This window comes from Aegilops tauschii, chromosome 6 (genome assembly GCF_002575655.3).
Source record: "Aegilops tauschii subsp. strangulata cultivar AL8/78 chromosome 6, Aet v6.0, whole genome shotgun sequence".
NCBI lineage: Eukaryota > Viridiplantae > Streptophyta > Magnoliopsida > Poales > Poaceae > Aegilops > Aegilops tauschii.
The window spans coordinates 309504624-309521188 of record NC_053040.3 but is presented as its reverse complement, the minus strand read 5'-3'; the positions used below and the strand labels follow the sequence as shown (position 1 = coordinate 309521188).

The 16565-nt window shown below is 45.4% G+C and overlaps 1 long non-coding RNA gene across 1 annotated transcript; it reads right to left on the bottom strand.

The window, feature by feature from the left end:
* Positions 1-2036: 2036 nt before the first annotated feature.
* Positions 2037-16225, bottom strand: LOC109743015 (uncharacterized). The gene is made up of 5 exons (XR_012187817.1): positions 15748-16225; positions 6043-6298; positions 5790-5929; positions 4651-5605; positions 2037-3501 (listed from the first exon to the last, which is right to left on the bottom strand). It is a non-coding gene; the product is annotated as an uncharacterized lncRNA (long non-coding RNA).
* Between the last annotated feature and the right edge of the window lie 340 nt (positions 16226-16565).

Below are 16565 nucleotides of genomic sequence, written 5' to 3'. Positions count from 1 at the left end.
TCATCAATCTTAGGCAATTTTTCCTCAAGCAAAGCATTGAAATTCTTTTGGGAAATCATAAATTCTTTAACACTAGTCTCAAAATCAGATGGCATTTTATTAAAATTTCCATAATAGTTGTTGTAGGAATTACCATAATTATGAGAGGAATTACTAGGAAACGGCCTAGGATTAAAGTTTCCTCTATACGCGTTGTTACCAAAATTGTTCCTACCAACAAAATTAAAATCCATAGATTCATTATTATTCTCAATCAAAGTGGACAAAGGCATATCATTAGGATCAATAGGAGCACTCTTATTAGCAAACAATTTCATAAGTTCATCCATCTTTCCAATCAAAACATTAATCTCTTCTATCGCATGAACCTTTTTACAAGTAGATCTTTCGGTGTGCCATTGAGAATAATTAACCATAATATTATCTAGGAGTTTAGTAGTTTCTCCTAAAGTGTTTTCCATAAAAGTGCCTCCCGCAGCCGAATCTAAAAGATTTCTAGAAGGAAAATTCAATCGAGCATAAAAAAATTGTATGATCATCCATAAATTTAATCCATGTGTAGGGCAATTACGTATCATTAATTTCATCCTCTCCCAAGCTTGTGCAACATGTTCATGATCAAGTTCCTTAAAATTCATAATATTGTTTCTAAGAGAGATGATCTTAGTGGGAGGAAAATACTTAGAGATAAAAGCATCTTTGCACTTATTCCATGAATCAATACTATTTTTAGGCAAAGACGAAAACCAAGTTTTAGCATGATCTCTAAGCGAAAACTGAAATAGCTTCAATTTAAAAATATCATTATCCACGTCTTTCTTCTTTTGCATATCACACAAATCAACAAAGTTGTTTAGATGAGTAGCGGCATCTTCACTAGGAAGGACAGAGAATTGATCTTTCATGACAGGATTCAACAAAGCAGCATTAATTTCACAATATTCAGCATCGGTAAGAGGAGCAATTGGAGTGCTAAGAAAATCATTGTTGTTGGTATTGGAAAAGTAACACAATTTAGTATTGTCTTGAGCCATCGTGACAAACAATCCAACACACAAGCACACAAGAAGCAGACGGAAAAAAGCGAACGGAAAAAGAGGGCAAATAAAACGGCAAGGGTGAGGTGGGGGAGAGGAAAACGAGAGGCAAATGGCAAATAATGTAATCTGAGGGATAAGAGTTTGTGATGGGTACTTGGTATGTCTTGAGTTGACTTGACTTGGCGTTAGCCTCCCCGGCAACTACGCCAGAAATCCTTCTTGCTACTTCTTGAGGATGCGTTGGTTTTCCCTTCAAGAGGAAAGGGTGATGCAGCATAGTAGCGTAAGTATTTCCCTCAGTTTTGAGAACCGAGGTATCAATCCAGTAGGAGACCACACACAAGTCACCTCGTACCTACACCAAATAAGAACCCTGCAACCAACGCGATAAAGGGGTTGTCAATCCCTTCATGACCACTTGCAAAAGTGAGATCTGATAGAGATAATAAGATAAATATTTTTGGTATTTTTATGATATAGATTGGAAATTAAAGATTGCAAAATAAAAGATGGAAGGAATAGTAAATTGACCCGAGGGCCATAGGTTTCACTAGTGGCTTCTCTCAAGATAGCATAATTTACGGTGGGTGAACGAATTACTGTTGAGCAATTGATAGAAAAGCGCATAGTTATGAGAATATCTAGGCATGATCATGTATATAGGAATCACGTCCGTGACAAGTAGACAAACGATTCTGCATCTACTACTATTACTCCACACATCGACCGACTCTTGCCTGCATCTAGAGTATTAAGTTGATTAGAACAGAGTAACGCATTAGGCAAGATGAAATGATGTAGAGGGATAAACTCAAGCAATATGATATAAACCCCATATTTTTATCCTCGATGGCAACAATACAATACGTGCCTTGTTGCCCCTGCTGTCACTGGGAAAGGACACCGCAAGATTGAACCCAAAGCTAAGCACTTATCCCATCACGGAGAAAGATTAATCTAGTAGGCCAAACGAAACTGATAATACGAAGAGACTTGCGAAGATAACAAATCATACATATAAGAATTCAGAGGAGAATCATATATTGTTCATAGATAATCTTGATCATAAACCCACAATTCATCGGATCTCGACAAAAACACTGCAAAAATAATTACATCGAATAGATCTCCAAGAAGATCGAGGAGAACTTTGTATAGAGATCCAAAGAGAGAGAAGAAGCCATCTAGCTAAAAACTATGGACCGGAAGATCTGTGGTAAACTACTCAGACATCATCGGAGAGGCTATGGTGTTGATGTAGAAGCCCTCCATGATTGATTCCCCCTCCAGCGGAGCGCCGGAAAAGGGCCCAAGATGGGATCTCACGGGTACAGAAGGTTGCGATGGTGCAAATAGGGTTTTGTGGTGCCCTCGGATGTTTTCAGGGTATATGAGTATATATAGGTGAAAGAAGTAGGTCGGTGGATCCATGAGGGGCCCACGAGGGTGGGGGCGTGCCTATCCTCTTGGGCGCGCCTCCCTGCCTCGTGGCTTTCTCGTTGCTTCCTTGACGTCCACTCCAAGTCTCCTGGATTGCGTTTGTTCCAAAAATAACTCTCCCAAAGGTTTCATTCCGTTTGGACTCCGTTTGATATTCCTTTTCTATGAAACACTGAAATAGGCAAAAAAAAACAGCAATTTGCACTGGGCATTCGGTTAATAGGTTAGTCCCAAAAATAATATAAAAGTGCATAATAAAGCCCATTAAACATCCAAAACAGATAATATAATAGCATGGAACAATCAAAAATTATAGATACGTTGGAGACATATCAACTACATGTCACATTTAAGAGCAGCTTTTCTTTCCCGCCTTCCAACATCATTTAAGCAGTGATTATGACCTCTTGAAAACTTTTTTTTGTTTATACGCATCAGGAGAGGGAAGTTTACATAATAATTATTTTCTGTGGACCTACATCACTGACCCTGCATGTACTGTTGGTGTTTTTGTCACTACAATTTAATTTAGTTATTCAGTATAATTTCACTATTACATTTTTTTAGTGAAATGTGATTCAGAAACCACCCGAAGTAAAGTAACATCTATTTCAAAATGGATGGCTATAGTTGAGACAGGATTTAAGTTTCATCAATGCCCTTGCGGCAAAGCAAACTAAAATGTATCATTTTTGCTCAGGATTTTGCACATTAAAAGAATAATGCCTTAGAAGACAACATGAGAATTATTCAACAAAACACAGAAAAGTGAACAACAAATTTTGTTTGATTTCACAAGTGATATGTAACTAGAGTAGCAAAGGTACCAAGCAAATGCACAATACTATTGACTAACACGTGAAGTGGATGCACGTGTGCCTTGAAGCGTAGGGTTGTGCTGACGCACTCAACATTAGGGGATTTCCAATTCGCACAAGATCAAACTGCACCAGTTCGTTATGCGAAGGCCGGCTGCCTGACTCGTCACCGTTGAACTGAACCCCGTGCCCCTGTTGAACTGCTGAAATATTTTAGTACGGGTTAGATACAGTGCCAAACTAGTACCTGAAAATCTCATCCCAAAATATCCATGTCAATCTTCATAGTTGGAAGTAATCTGAGCTATCTCAAAACATGAAACTGATACATACATGCAAGAATGAAACCGTTACAAACAATCAATATGAGGAGGAATGTCTAGATAAATAAGAACAGAGCAGCAAGAAGATTCATCAAATTCATACCAAAAATATTATGAGGGGTCACGGTACGCCAATCAATGGGCTATGCGGGAGGAGGGCGCGACCTACAGTGGGGGGAGGGCGCGACCAGCAGTTTCAGTGGTATATGCCTAATAATAATTGGAAGGTAGATAATCAGCCAGTGTCAACCTCCAAGGCCAACAACCTTCTTGACAACACACTGTAGACCGACCAACATGGACTTTGTTGGGTTTAGTTTTTTTATTCATGCACTGTTAGGCATTCCCATTTTGAACTTACAAAGTTTTCTATACCCATCTGAACCTGCAAAGTTTTCCTATAGCCATTTTGAACTTACATAGTTTCTCTCGATGAACTTTCATGTGGTTTGTTTACAAGGAACTTCTTTTTTCCTCCGAACATAAAGGGCTAACCTTTGTGAACTTACTGATTTTTTTTACTTCGCAAAAAAAATCCCGAAACTGGCAAAAATTTTCACTATAAGAACAACACACATGGATCTCACAAACACAAGTCTCTAGCAAACCAAGGCATGACCTTTATATAGTTCTTTTTTTATCTGTATGTCAAGTGTTATCATGACCTTTTTTAAATTTAGAAAATAAACTAAACTATGCTTTGTCTTAAGTAAAGTCATGACAAAGATTCAAAATTCAATCTCAATAGTGCAAGATCACTCTGAACACATGTCAGGTTTCGCAGCCACAAACATGCACACATAGCCCATCATCCAGTACATCAGCAAAACAATTGAACAGTGGTAGGTTGGGTGATACATTTTTTTCGTTGATAATATTCAAGTTTTTCAGTGCAAATGGTGCATTAAAATGTAGTACCCAAACTGAATACTCAGCTTTTGCAGCTAGCCCTCTAAAAATCAACTCTCACCATAAGATTAGATGGATGGAAGGTACTAATTAAGAGTTAAGAGGAAATAACAATATTACCTGCAGGTGAATTTATCCTGGTTTGATATTTGAACCTTTATGTTATATATCCATGAACTTTGACATCTTTATGAACCTCCACAACTATGAAAGTAGTCCTAAAAGTCCACTATAACACTATAGTAAAATAATAAACTGGGCTTAAGTAAAAATAAGAACTGCACTGAACTAAAATTAGATTTGAACTAAGTGTGTCTCAAAATATGAACATGTGCATCTGGTTTTTCCCCTGCCCTAGTGGGCACAACGTAACCAGGCGTTCTTCGCTTTGAAACATCAACTCCACAATGGTTTTTCTTTGAACTTTGGATCACTTTTTTTCCTGAACCATATGTGTACGAAGAAAAAACAACAAAGGAAAAAAGAAATGACAAGTATGAACGGATGCATATACACACATCGAACTGTTTCTGCATTTCATTATGAAGGGTGATATAATACATATTTAACTGCTATACCAATAGTAAATTCACATATACATGACACTTTTTTTAGAACAATCTAGTAAGCATTGCATGGAATATGTCAAATACTGGGAGCAATTTTAACAAGTATTTATCTAATTTTGCATGTGCACAATACCACCAAGGTTGAACTTTTTGAGTTCTGATTTTTGAACCCCCCAGCAGTAATACATGTACTGACCGGTACATGATTATGTTGTTGAGCAGCTGATCTACCGAGACAAAAAGCACTCCTATAGTGCACACACTAAATCATGTAAAAAGTGGAAGCAAGAAGCAGTCAGTAATTGCACATGCCTACGGCCGGGATGTGGAGGCACGCCACGGCAGGGAGGTGGAGGTGCGCCGTGGCCTGCTTTTTTGATCCAAGCCTCCTGCGTGTATATTTTTGAACTGATGTTTTTCTGTCATTGGGCTGATATATTTTTTTCTATAGTTCAACTCCCGTGGCCTTGCCCGACTTGCCGACCTCCAGCTTCGTGTACACCACCCTGTCATCACCGATAGGAACAAAATATTATTCTGATTCTGGAAACATATTATTCTGTTTTTAATTCAAACTTCTTTAATTTGAACTGATCATTGCTTGAAATTCAAATCAATGTTTCATCAAAATATCACATACATTTTCTTTTGTTATGAATCGACGATAGAATACATGTTAGACTGCTATACCTCTACTCTATTCCCAAGCACAAAACAATGCAGCAATGGAATGAGCAAAGCACAAACCAGTGCATCAATTGCCTCAATTCCATGCACCAGTTGGGTGTTTAATAACAACTATATTCATCTTGCCACCCGTTTAGTTTTTGCTGTAACAAAATGCACACATTAAAAAGCTTGTACTGGCGTGGGGAAGCCTTCTTCCCAGATGCTAATGACCAATTAGTACTGGTAAAGGTAAAGGGAATCAAAACACCATCACCATTCTTTTCTCAGGTAGAGATGAAGTAGCATAAAAAATTACTATTGTAGAGCAGCAGGAGTGAGATTCGAAAGGAGCAGCAGCAGCAGAAGTGAGAGTTGAGAGGAGCAGGAGCAGCACCCGCGCGAGAGAGAAAGAAGAGGAGAGCAGCAGAATGTGCCTGTTAGAAGAGGACAGAGCCATTCAAGTGAGGATGCTTGTCAGTTCGAGATCACCACGTCCGTCTGTCAGAGGCCTGGCCGAAATTGGCTGGATGCTGTGACCAGGGGCAAATTTGACAATTTTGACCTCGAAACGAAATAAATTCACAGAATGAACTGGGTGCGAAACTATTTCACACCCCTAACCCTTTTGCGTAGCGCCCGCCACGCCGGCGCCACACCCTACGGTGCAGCGCCTAGCTCCGCGGCGTTGCACCTCTGTCCACCGTGGCAGCCCACGGGCCCGCACCCAGCCGTGCAACGCCTCCGAGCTAGGTGCTGCATCTGTAATGTGCAGCACCTAGCCGCTAGGCGTTGCACGTGTAATGTGCAGTGCCTAGCGGCTAGGCGCTGCACTGTGACTTATCCAGCCACTTGGCTGGGCCCCCCTCCCCCACCCCCCCACCACACACTCTCTCACTCTCTCCCCGAGCTATGCCCCCTCTCCCACTCTCCCCCCCTCTCAAATCTTCTTCCAAATCTTGCAAATTTGAAGAATTTGTCTGTGGATTTCAAAGTCAAACCCTCCCTCAAGGTAATAATCTCCGATCCCCTTGTTTTGATCGAAGTAAAGTTCTCCCATTGCTCATTTGTTGGTAGTTTGGGGAAACCCTAGTTTAGTTTGGATCTAGAGATTTGCATGGAGATGTGAGATGTTTGTTTGCCAACTTCTATGATTAGGCTTTGTTAGTATGCTAGGGTTATTCTTATGGGTGTTGTTATGTTGGTGCTAGGGTTAGGTTTAGGGCTAGGGTTATGGTTAGGGTTAGGTTTAGGGTTAGGGTTATGGTTAGGGTTAGGGTTATTGTTTCATATATATATTAGGGTTTGTATTCGGTGTTAATCCATGGATTAGTACTCATGGAAGCAATGTTACGTTGTGTTCATTGCTTATAGGGATGGGAAGAACATGTGTGTTTGTTCATCATGGGGACAAAGATGCCTTTTTGAAAGGCAATAAAGAACCGGACCCGGATGAGCTTGACATTGTGTTTGATAGTAGTCCTAGCTATGCGGAGCTCTTGCAACAAGTTAGGAAATATTTGAATTGGATGGACCCTAGTGATATCATTGAGTTGGAGGGAAGGCATAATGTTGGTTTTGGAATGCACATCCGTTGGAAGACAATGCGTGTAAACTCGGAGCAACGTTGGGTTGCATACAAGGAGACGGTGGCCGAATCACTAGACAAGGCTCTTGAGTTATTTGCAACGAAGAAGGTTGAGTCAAGTTTGCATTTCGACTTGAACCGGAACCCCTCCCCTTTGGTTGCTAGTAGCCCCCCACCCTTGAAGCAAGATGAAATTGTTGAACCTCTTTTGACCCAAGAAGTGAGGCCAACATTGAGCCCGTGTAGAAACAACCAAGATGAATCTTTGCAAGAGGGCAACGATGAGTATGCGGACGATGACAATGAAGTTGATCTCCATGACAACAATGTGGGTGATCTCGACAAATATCATTTGCAAGAGACAATGGACCATTCCATCCCTTTTTCCCGTGCATATGCATCGGACTCGGATGACGATGGTCCCGATGAACAAGTTGATGCGGAGGGGTTCACGGTGAAGGAGGCCGAAGCTTTCGAGAAGGTATTTGGTCGGGATCATCGGACTACATTGTTCAAGGATGTTAGTCTCGCGGATGAAGCCGTGGTAGATGGTGGCCAATGTGTAGCTCTTGGGGTTAGGCCAAGCTCTCACCGTGATTTGGTAGACGACAAGAACCGGATTGCTAAAGGTTCTAAGTTTGACAGCTTGTTGGATTTGAAGATGTGGCTCGACAACTACTCAGTTACGCATTATCGTCCACACAAGGTGGTGCACTCGGACGTCAATGTGCGCTACACGGTGGCGTGTGCATGTGAAGATGAAAAGGAGGTCCAACTTGGACTTACAAGAGGCCGTGGTGGTGGTAGAGGTCGTGGAAAGGAGGTCCAACAAGGAGTGGCAAGACGCCGTGGCGGTTGTCCGTGGATTGTGCGTGCAAGACCATGGAAAGGAGGTCCTACTTGGCATGTAGTGAGTTGTGTGCCAACTCACATGTGACAAGGCAAAAGGGTGGATGGCAAGATTGTGTCCCAAGACCACAAACAACTCACGTCCGAGTTCATCGCTTACAGGCTCTCGAACTCAATATCCACACTTCCAACAATGAGCGTCCAACATGTCATTGACCTTGTGAAAGCCATCTTTCATTACCAGGTGAAATACGGCAAGGCATGGAAGGCGAAGCAAGCCGCATTTAAGATGTTGTATGGTACATGGGAGGAAGCATACAACCGAATCCCTAGGTTGTTGTTAGCCATGGCCGCGACAAACCCGGGCATGGTTCATGTGGTCGAGCCTCATGGGTACCAAACAACGGTTCATGAAGGAAGGAAAGTCAGAGTATTTGGCCGTGCTTTTTGGGCGTTCGAGCAATGTGTGAGGGCTTTCGAACATTGTAGGCCGGTGATCGCAATTGATGGCACGTTCTTGACCGGACAATACAAGGGCACCTTGTTGGTTGCGATAGCAAGTGATGCCAATAACCGGGTGTTGCCATTGGCATTTGCTTTGGTTGAGGTGGAAAACAATGACAACTGGGAGTGGTTTCTGCATCTTTTGAGGACGAAGGTGTTACCCGCTCAAAGGGAAATTTGTGTCATATCGGATCGGAATCAAGGAATTCTTAACGCTGTGGAGATTGACATTCCCGGGCATGCTCCGTTGCAGCATCGATGGTGCATGAGGCACTTTTGTTCGAACTTCTATAGGGCATGTGGCCTTGAGGAGTTGGCCGATGATCTTCAAGATTGTTGTCTCGCTTTCTCCGATAAGCGCTTCGCCACTTTGTACAACAAATTGCTCGCACACAAAAAACTTGATCCCGGGGGTCAAGAGTTTCTCAATAGGCACATTCAATACCGGAACAAGTGGGCACGTGCTTTTGATGAAGATGGCCGGAGATATGGTCAAATGACAAGCAATATGGCCGAATGCTTCAATAGGGTGCTCAAAGGTGCACGTGGATTACCCGTGACGGCAATAGTTCAATACATATTTGACAAGATGAATGCGTACTTTGTAAAGTACTTGATGGAAACCGATGCACAGATAGCGGGTGAGAACCCACGGAAGTACAAGTACAAGTTCCCACCCAAAGTTGATGAATGGTTGCTATTTCAATCACGGAAGGCGGACTCAGAAGAAGCTATATTATATGACAATGAGGAGTGGAAGTACGAAGTGAAAGAGCCAGGAGGAACCACAAACGATGGCCGGCAACATGGAGGTCGGGCTTTCAAGGTGTCGTTAACACAATGTGATTGCACTTGCGGGAGGCCATTGTTGCTTCATCTCCCATGCTCACATTTGTATGCCGCCGGCCGCGTTAGGAATGTGGACATCAATCACCCACGCACCGTGAGGGAGTCCCAGTTCTCAATCATGACGGTCAAGAAAACATGGGCTCCCCGCTTTCACCCATACTTTGACCAATCACAATGGCCGGAGTATCATGGAGTTCAACTATGGCCAGATCTGGAGTTGAAGGTTGTTAAACGGGGTAGACGTAAGACAAAGTGTCTTAGAGGCGACATGGACGGATGGGGCCATGGTGGGCGCCGCGAAGCGGGCAACGACCAATTCCAAGAGCCTCGTGAGAGCTCCCGTTGTGGGGAGTGCAAAGGTCATGGCCACAACAAAAGAAAATGTACGAAACCAAGGAAAAGGTCCAAGAAAAATGATGCAAGCACAAGCCAACATGGAGCTACACAAGGGAGCCAACCAAGTGGTAGCCAACCTAGTGGTCGCCAACCTAGTGGTCACCAACCTAGTGGTAGCCAACCAAGTGGTAGCCAACAAGTGCGAAGCCAACCTAGTGGTAGCCAACCTAGTGGTAGCCAACAAGTGCCAAGGCAACCAAGTGGTACCCAACAAGTGCCTAGCCAACCAAGTGTTAGCCAACCTAGTGGTAGCCAACAAGTGCCAAGGCAACCAAGTGGTAGCCAACAAGTGCCTAGCCAACCAAGAGGTCTGCAACTTGGACTTACAAGAGGCCGTGGTGGTGGTAGAGGTGGTGGTGGTGGAAGAGCTCGACGTGGTGGTAATGGCCGTGGTGATGGTCTCGGCCTTGGTGATGGTCTTGGCCTTGGTGGTGGACTTGGCCGTGGTGATGGACAAGCGCAAGTTCGTTATAGAGGAATGTTTGGATACCTAGATGGACCGTTTCCGTATGTTCCTCACTTACTATAATGTATCATATGTTCTTGTTTTTCCATATGTTCTTCTTTTTCATATTTGCTTCCATTTGTTCTTATTGTCCTTACTAACCATTATGTTCCACTCATTGTAGGTATGGCGGCTTCCCAACCCAACAAACCAACGATGAAGGAGGATGGCGAAGATGAGATGGCCGGATGGTGGGAGAAGGCGGCGAAGAAGCTTAGAGAGGAGGATGCAGCCAAGCTAAAGAAGAAGAAGGAAGAGGAGCTTGAGAAGGAGAGGAAGCGAAAACAGAGTGCGGCAAATGCGATGCGCGCTAGGGAGCAAGCGTTGATGAGGCAAGTTGAGGAGGCACAGAAGAAGCGTCAACAGGATTTTGAAGAAAGAACCATGAAGCTTTGGGCAATTGCAGCTGAAAAAGAAGAGAGGGACAAGCAGATATTCATGGAGAGGGTGGTTAAGGAGGCTCACCTCATAAGAAAAAGGGAGGAGGAAGAGGAAGAAGAGAGGAAGAAGAAGGGAAAGGGGCCTTCCTCTACGCAATAGAGCTATGTCTCCTCTTCGATTTGCTTGTGAACTACTATGTCTCCTCTTCGATTTGGTTGTGAACTACTATGTGCCGTGAACTACTATGTCTCCTCCTCGATTTGGTTGTAAGAACTACTATGTGCGGTGAACTACTATGTGTCCTCCTTGATTTGGTTGTACGAACTACCATTTGTCGTGAAGTAGTATGTGTTATGAACTACTATGTGTCGTGAAGTACTTCGACGCTGCAATCTACCATGTGGCGCCTAGCTGTTGTTGCTCTCTGGATAGCTAAAAAATTCACTAAGTCCAAGTCCAAGTGCCTCAAACTGTAAAGTACCTTCTGTTCTGGCTGCATAGCTACAGACCAGTGCAGCGCCTAGCTAGGAGGCGCCCCACTGTACAGTGCAGCGCCTGCGGGCTAGGCGCGGCACTCTATAGTGTGGCGCCTCCTAGCTAGGCGCTGCACAAACACTTAGCGAAATTTTTGCCTGAAACTGGAGGCATACCTTCTGTTGGTTGCTGGATACCTACAGACATGTGCAGCGCCTAGCACGGAGGCGCCACACTCTATAGTGCAGCGCCTGCGATCTAGGCGCTGCACTATAGGGTGTGGCGCCTCCAAGCTAGGCGCTGCACATGTCTGTAGCTATCCAGAAAAGCAACAGAAGTTTGGCTAGTTACAGACATATGCAGCGCCTAGCACGGAGGCGCCACACACCATAGTGCAGTGCCTGTGAGCTAGGCGTTGCACTGTAGAGTGCAGCGCCTCCGTGCTAGGCGCTGCAGATGTCTGTAGCTATCCAGAAAGCAACAGAAGTTTGGCTAGTTACAGACATATGCAGCGCCTAGCACGGAGGCGCCACACACTATAGTGCAGCGCCTGCGAGCTAGGCGTTGCACTGTAGAGTGCCGCGCCTCCGTGCTAGGCGCTGCACAAACACTTAGCAATTTTTTTGCCTGAAACTAGAGGCCTACCTACAGTGCCTCCTCCCCCCTCTACTGGGTCTTTTTCAGCCACAGTTCTTTCAGCCACAGTTCAACAACTAGTATAACAAACATTCAGGTACGACATCATTTCTCCAAGTATAACAATTAGTATAAGAAACAAAGGGTTCACAAAAGACTTCATTTCATACAAATGACCATCACAATAAGTTCCAGTTTACCATAGAGCTACCACCACTCCAAGTTCAACGACATAAAAGGTACGACCACTCCAAGTTCAACGACATAACAAATCGCACTCGAAGTTCAACATTATAAAAAAACTAAGATGACTAGTGCTTTCCACGCTTGCTGGGTCCTCCCCCCCTCTTGACGCTTATCTTCTTCACCTTCCTAGGAAGAGGAACTTGCTCCGGCTCCGGCTCCGCCTCCGGTTCGACATCGTCATCCAAATAGTCATCCAAAGCCGCCATCCGCGAGGTGCCGAGCGTCCTTTTGCCTCTTTGGGTGAAGTCTTCAGGTGTGTACTTGTTGACTCCCCTCCTAGGCTTCAACTCATATGCAGACCGAGCCCGGTACGTCCCCAAGGTCATATCATCAGCAACCTATGCATCAACAAAAGATATGGAAAGACCGTGTGTGAGGATATAGTTAGCAATGCATCAACAAATGGATATATATCGTCATGCCATACCTCTTGGGTGACCCCACCCACATCCTCATCCGTGAAAGGTTCACCATGGCTCTGCCCCGAAGCGGGATCTGATGGTGTCGCCGACCTAGACCGTTCTGGTGATACATACTCGGGGTCACGACAACCGGAAAGGTTTGATAGCCGCCTTAACTTTTGGCCTTGGCGCTGCAACATGTACAAGTGAATGAGACATGGAACGTACCAACAAATGTTAAGTGCTAGTTTGAAGGAGATGTGAACCTTAATGAATTCTCGAAGTGCACCTTCCCCATCGCTTTTGCCAGCCGGGGTTGTTTCCAGAATAGTCTCGGTCTCGTCAGCTGCTTTCTTGAACTGGGCACGCTATGAATAGAAACGGTATCAAAGTGTTAGGCAAGCGAAGATGTGAAAAGTGCGAATGGAAAAGCAAAAAGGGCTAAGCACAAAGTTCATCATTGGAGCTGAAGGGATCACCGAGTTGCCTTTCCTGACTAATGCGTTGTACTGGTGCTGGGCTACCTCATCAAAAACGGTGGGTTCTTCCAGAATCTCCTCAGCATACGCCGGCTGGCATACCTCCACGCGGGTACTTGCAAGAAACCATGCGAGATAGTTGTTGAACGCGATCGGGCAGTGCTGACGAAGCTGGGCTCATTTTCTAGCCCTTGCTTGCTCCACACTAAGAGCGAACTGCACGACATACTTCCTGTGATGGCTGGCCCAATCCTTGATCTTCCGCTGCTTTTTCCTATCCAACCTGCAAGTTAGAAACAAGATATTAGCATCATCGAAACCGTCGAGAAGCTGCTAAGTGCTCAAGGTTAATTATATCTTACGCGTGTAGCAACTTGTCCGTGTCCTCCCACTCCGGCGGGTGTGGCTGGAACAAACCAAACTGGCGGAACACCCGATGTGGCAGGTGAAGCTCAACCGCCCAGTTGCATATCAGTGGGCACCGCATATGCCAGAGATCCCTATCCCTAATGCACATCGGATTAAGCCTGAACTCTATAGGGTTACCAAAACTCTCTCCTTTTCCATACGGCTCCCATTCCACCTGCAAAATGGGATTGAATGCAAAATTGATATCGAGTGAAGATGCAAGCATGATAATCACTTATGCAAGGTCGGTTCACCTGCTCAGGCGTGATCGCGTCCAGCTCGCTCTTGTACAACTTGTACATTACAGAGGGATCATCCGTCGTCTCATTTAACACATCCCACTTGTAAGCCCAAGTGGGGAGCCGTAGTGGGTCGTCTTTATTGTCCCAATCCTCGTACTTCACGGTCTTAGGTCGTCCAACCGGCAAACGCTCCCAGCTCCATATGGAAAGTGCGAGCAGACAACCACCAATACCTCCAGTGTGCCTACAATTGGCATCGTCCAACTGCACATAAAAAAGAACATGGTCAAATTTGCCGCAAAAGCGCATTGATAATGTATCAATGAAGTGAAAAGCAAACAACTTCATACCTGTCGATACAAGTAAGCTAGTGTCGCCGAACCCCAACTCCATTTGCTATCGAAGACGGTCAACGCCTTCAGCCACATCCATGGAGCATTCTTGCCTGTGCCATCAGCAAACATTGTCCTCGATACCACGTACCACATGCAGACACGAGCATAAGTCTTCACCATGTCCTCATTAGCATCATCGGGGCAATGAGCGAAGTGCGATGATATCCACGTGAAAGTAGCGCCCGCTGCGACTCTTTCCTTCTTCTTATCTTCCCTTTCTGGCTCCCGAGGCTCCGGAGGAACCATACCGATAAGGGCTTGCATCTGCGCGCGCCACCCTTCAGAATCGGTGTTCATACATAAAGGATTGCCATCGATAGGAAGACCGGTGATCATAGCGATATCCTGCAGCGTCAGGGTCATCTCCCCGGTCCGAAGATGGAAAGTGTGTGTCTCCGGCCTCCAATGATCAATAAGCGCGGTGAGTGCTGCAGCATTGTTGGGTGGCGTCGACCAGCGGACCAACTCAATGAAAGGGAGAAGTCCTGCCTCCCTAACATAAGGTGTGTACCGCTCATCATAGCTCATCCCTCCAAGGCTGATCCCGTGAGACCGAAGCTTCAGAGGTGCAAGCTCCTACAAACAAACAAATCATAACATTACATATGGGGCATTTGTGTTTGAACAAACATACGAAATTCATAACACCGGCCACTTTCAGTATTACCCGCTGCTGCACCGACATAGAGAACGACCGGTGTTGATGGTCCCAGTGATCATCGAGAAGCCAAACCATCCTAACAATTTCAACAAAGCATTCTTGTCAACACGATTATCTTTTCAATTCAAAAAAACTAAAGTAGGCCTACTACATGCAAGATCCAAAGCATTTGGTGCTTCCCCCTACTTGGGCCTACTTCATACAAATAACATGTCAATCTATGTATCCAAACTATAACATGTCAATCTACTTCTCCATACAAATAACATGTCAATCTACTTCTCCATACAAAAAACATGTCAATCTATGTATCCAAACTATATAAATAACATGTCAACCTATCTATCCAAACCAAATTCTAATCTAACAAGGGTTCCCCAAATCTAATATACGCAAGATTCAAACAAAAGTTGCCCAAATCTAATACATGCAAGATTCAAACAAGGGTTCCCCAAATCTTCAAAATATGATATTTTCTATGGATAGAAAGAAGGGGATCGGAGGAGAGTACCTTCTACGATGGATTGGTGAACAAATGCACGGACCAAATCGTCGGATCGGAAGGATTTGGGAGAGGGGATTGAGAGGGGGAGTGCAGATGGCCGCCGCCCTTTTTTCTGTAACTGCCAATGGGGAGGGTGGGGGAGGAGAGGGCTGGCGCGTTTGCATATAAGTCACAGTGCAGCGCCTAGCCGCTAGGCGCTGCACATTACACGTGCAACGCCTAGAGGCTAGGCGCTGCACATTACAGGTGCAGCGCCTAGCTCGGAGGCGTTGCACTGCTGGGTGCGCGCCCGTGGGCTGCCACGCTGGACAGTTGTGCAACGCCCCGGAGCTAGGCGCTGCACCGTAGGGTGTGGCGCCGGCGTGGCGGGCGCTACACAAAAGGGTCAGGGGTGTGAAATAGTTTCGCAAGCAGTTCATTCTGTGATTTTCTTTCGATTATAGGTCAAAATTGTCAAATTTGCCATGACCAGGAGGGCGAAGGGGATCGTGAGGCCGAGAGGAGGGGGAGGTGAGTCGGTGAAGACTCAGGGTGTGTCCCGGATCTGGCCATCGACAAGAAGTGGGCCTAGTTGTGGTGGTCGACGTCACCGGGAAGATAGAGGGGGAGGGGAGGGGCACAAACGACCATGGTGACAGTAGGGGAGGTGGGCCTGGTCGGTGAGCAGGTCGGTGGCGCGGTGGCGCTTGGCCAGGCGGAGCAGGGGGCGGGCGTCGCTTAGGAGGTGTGGGGCGGTGCGTGGCCGGGAGGTGGGGGCATCACGTGGCCGGGAGGTGTGGGCGGCACGTCACCGGGAGGTGGAAGCAGGGGCGACGCCGGGAAGGTGGGGGAGGTGCGGCGCCGGGATCCAGCCGGGGAGAAGCTGGGAGCAGGGCGTCGCCGGGATCCAGATGGAGAAAAGGTGGGGGCTTGACCATCGCCGAGATCCAGCCAGAGAAGGTGGATTTGGGGGGGATGCGGGAGTGGGTGGGCTGGGATTTCTTCTTTTTTTTATTCGGGCACCCTCGGTTCGGATACTACAGATCGGGCCCTTATAGGGTGGAGGGTAACAGCATAATATTTTGTTACTAGTAACAGAATAGCCCTGTCCTATATATATATGGCAATCTGACGTAAAGAAGGAACACAGATGTATGAAGTAAACAGAGACCGAACAGTGGTTGGTAAAAACCTGTTTCCATTATATTCTATTTGATACGTCAAAGCGTTCAATTACAGATAATTCCATAAAGATCAAGGCTATTTTACATGCCAAGAGCTTGTACACAAGGGAAGTTGTGT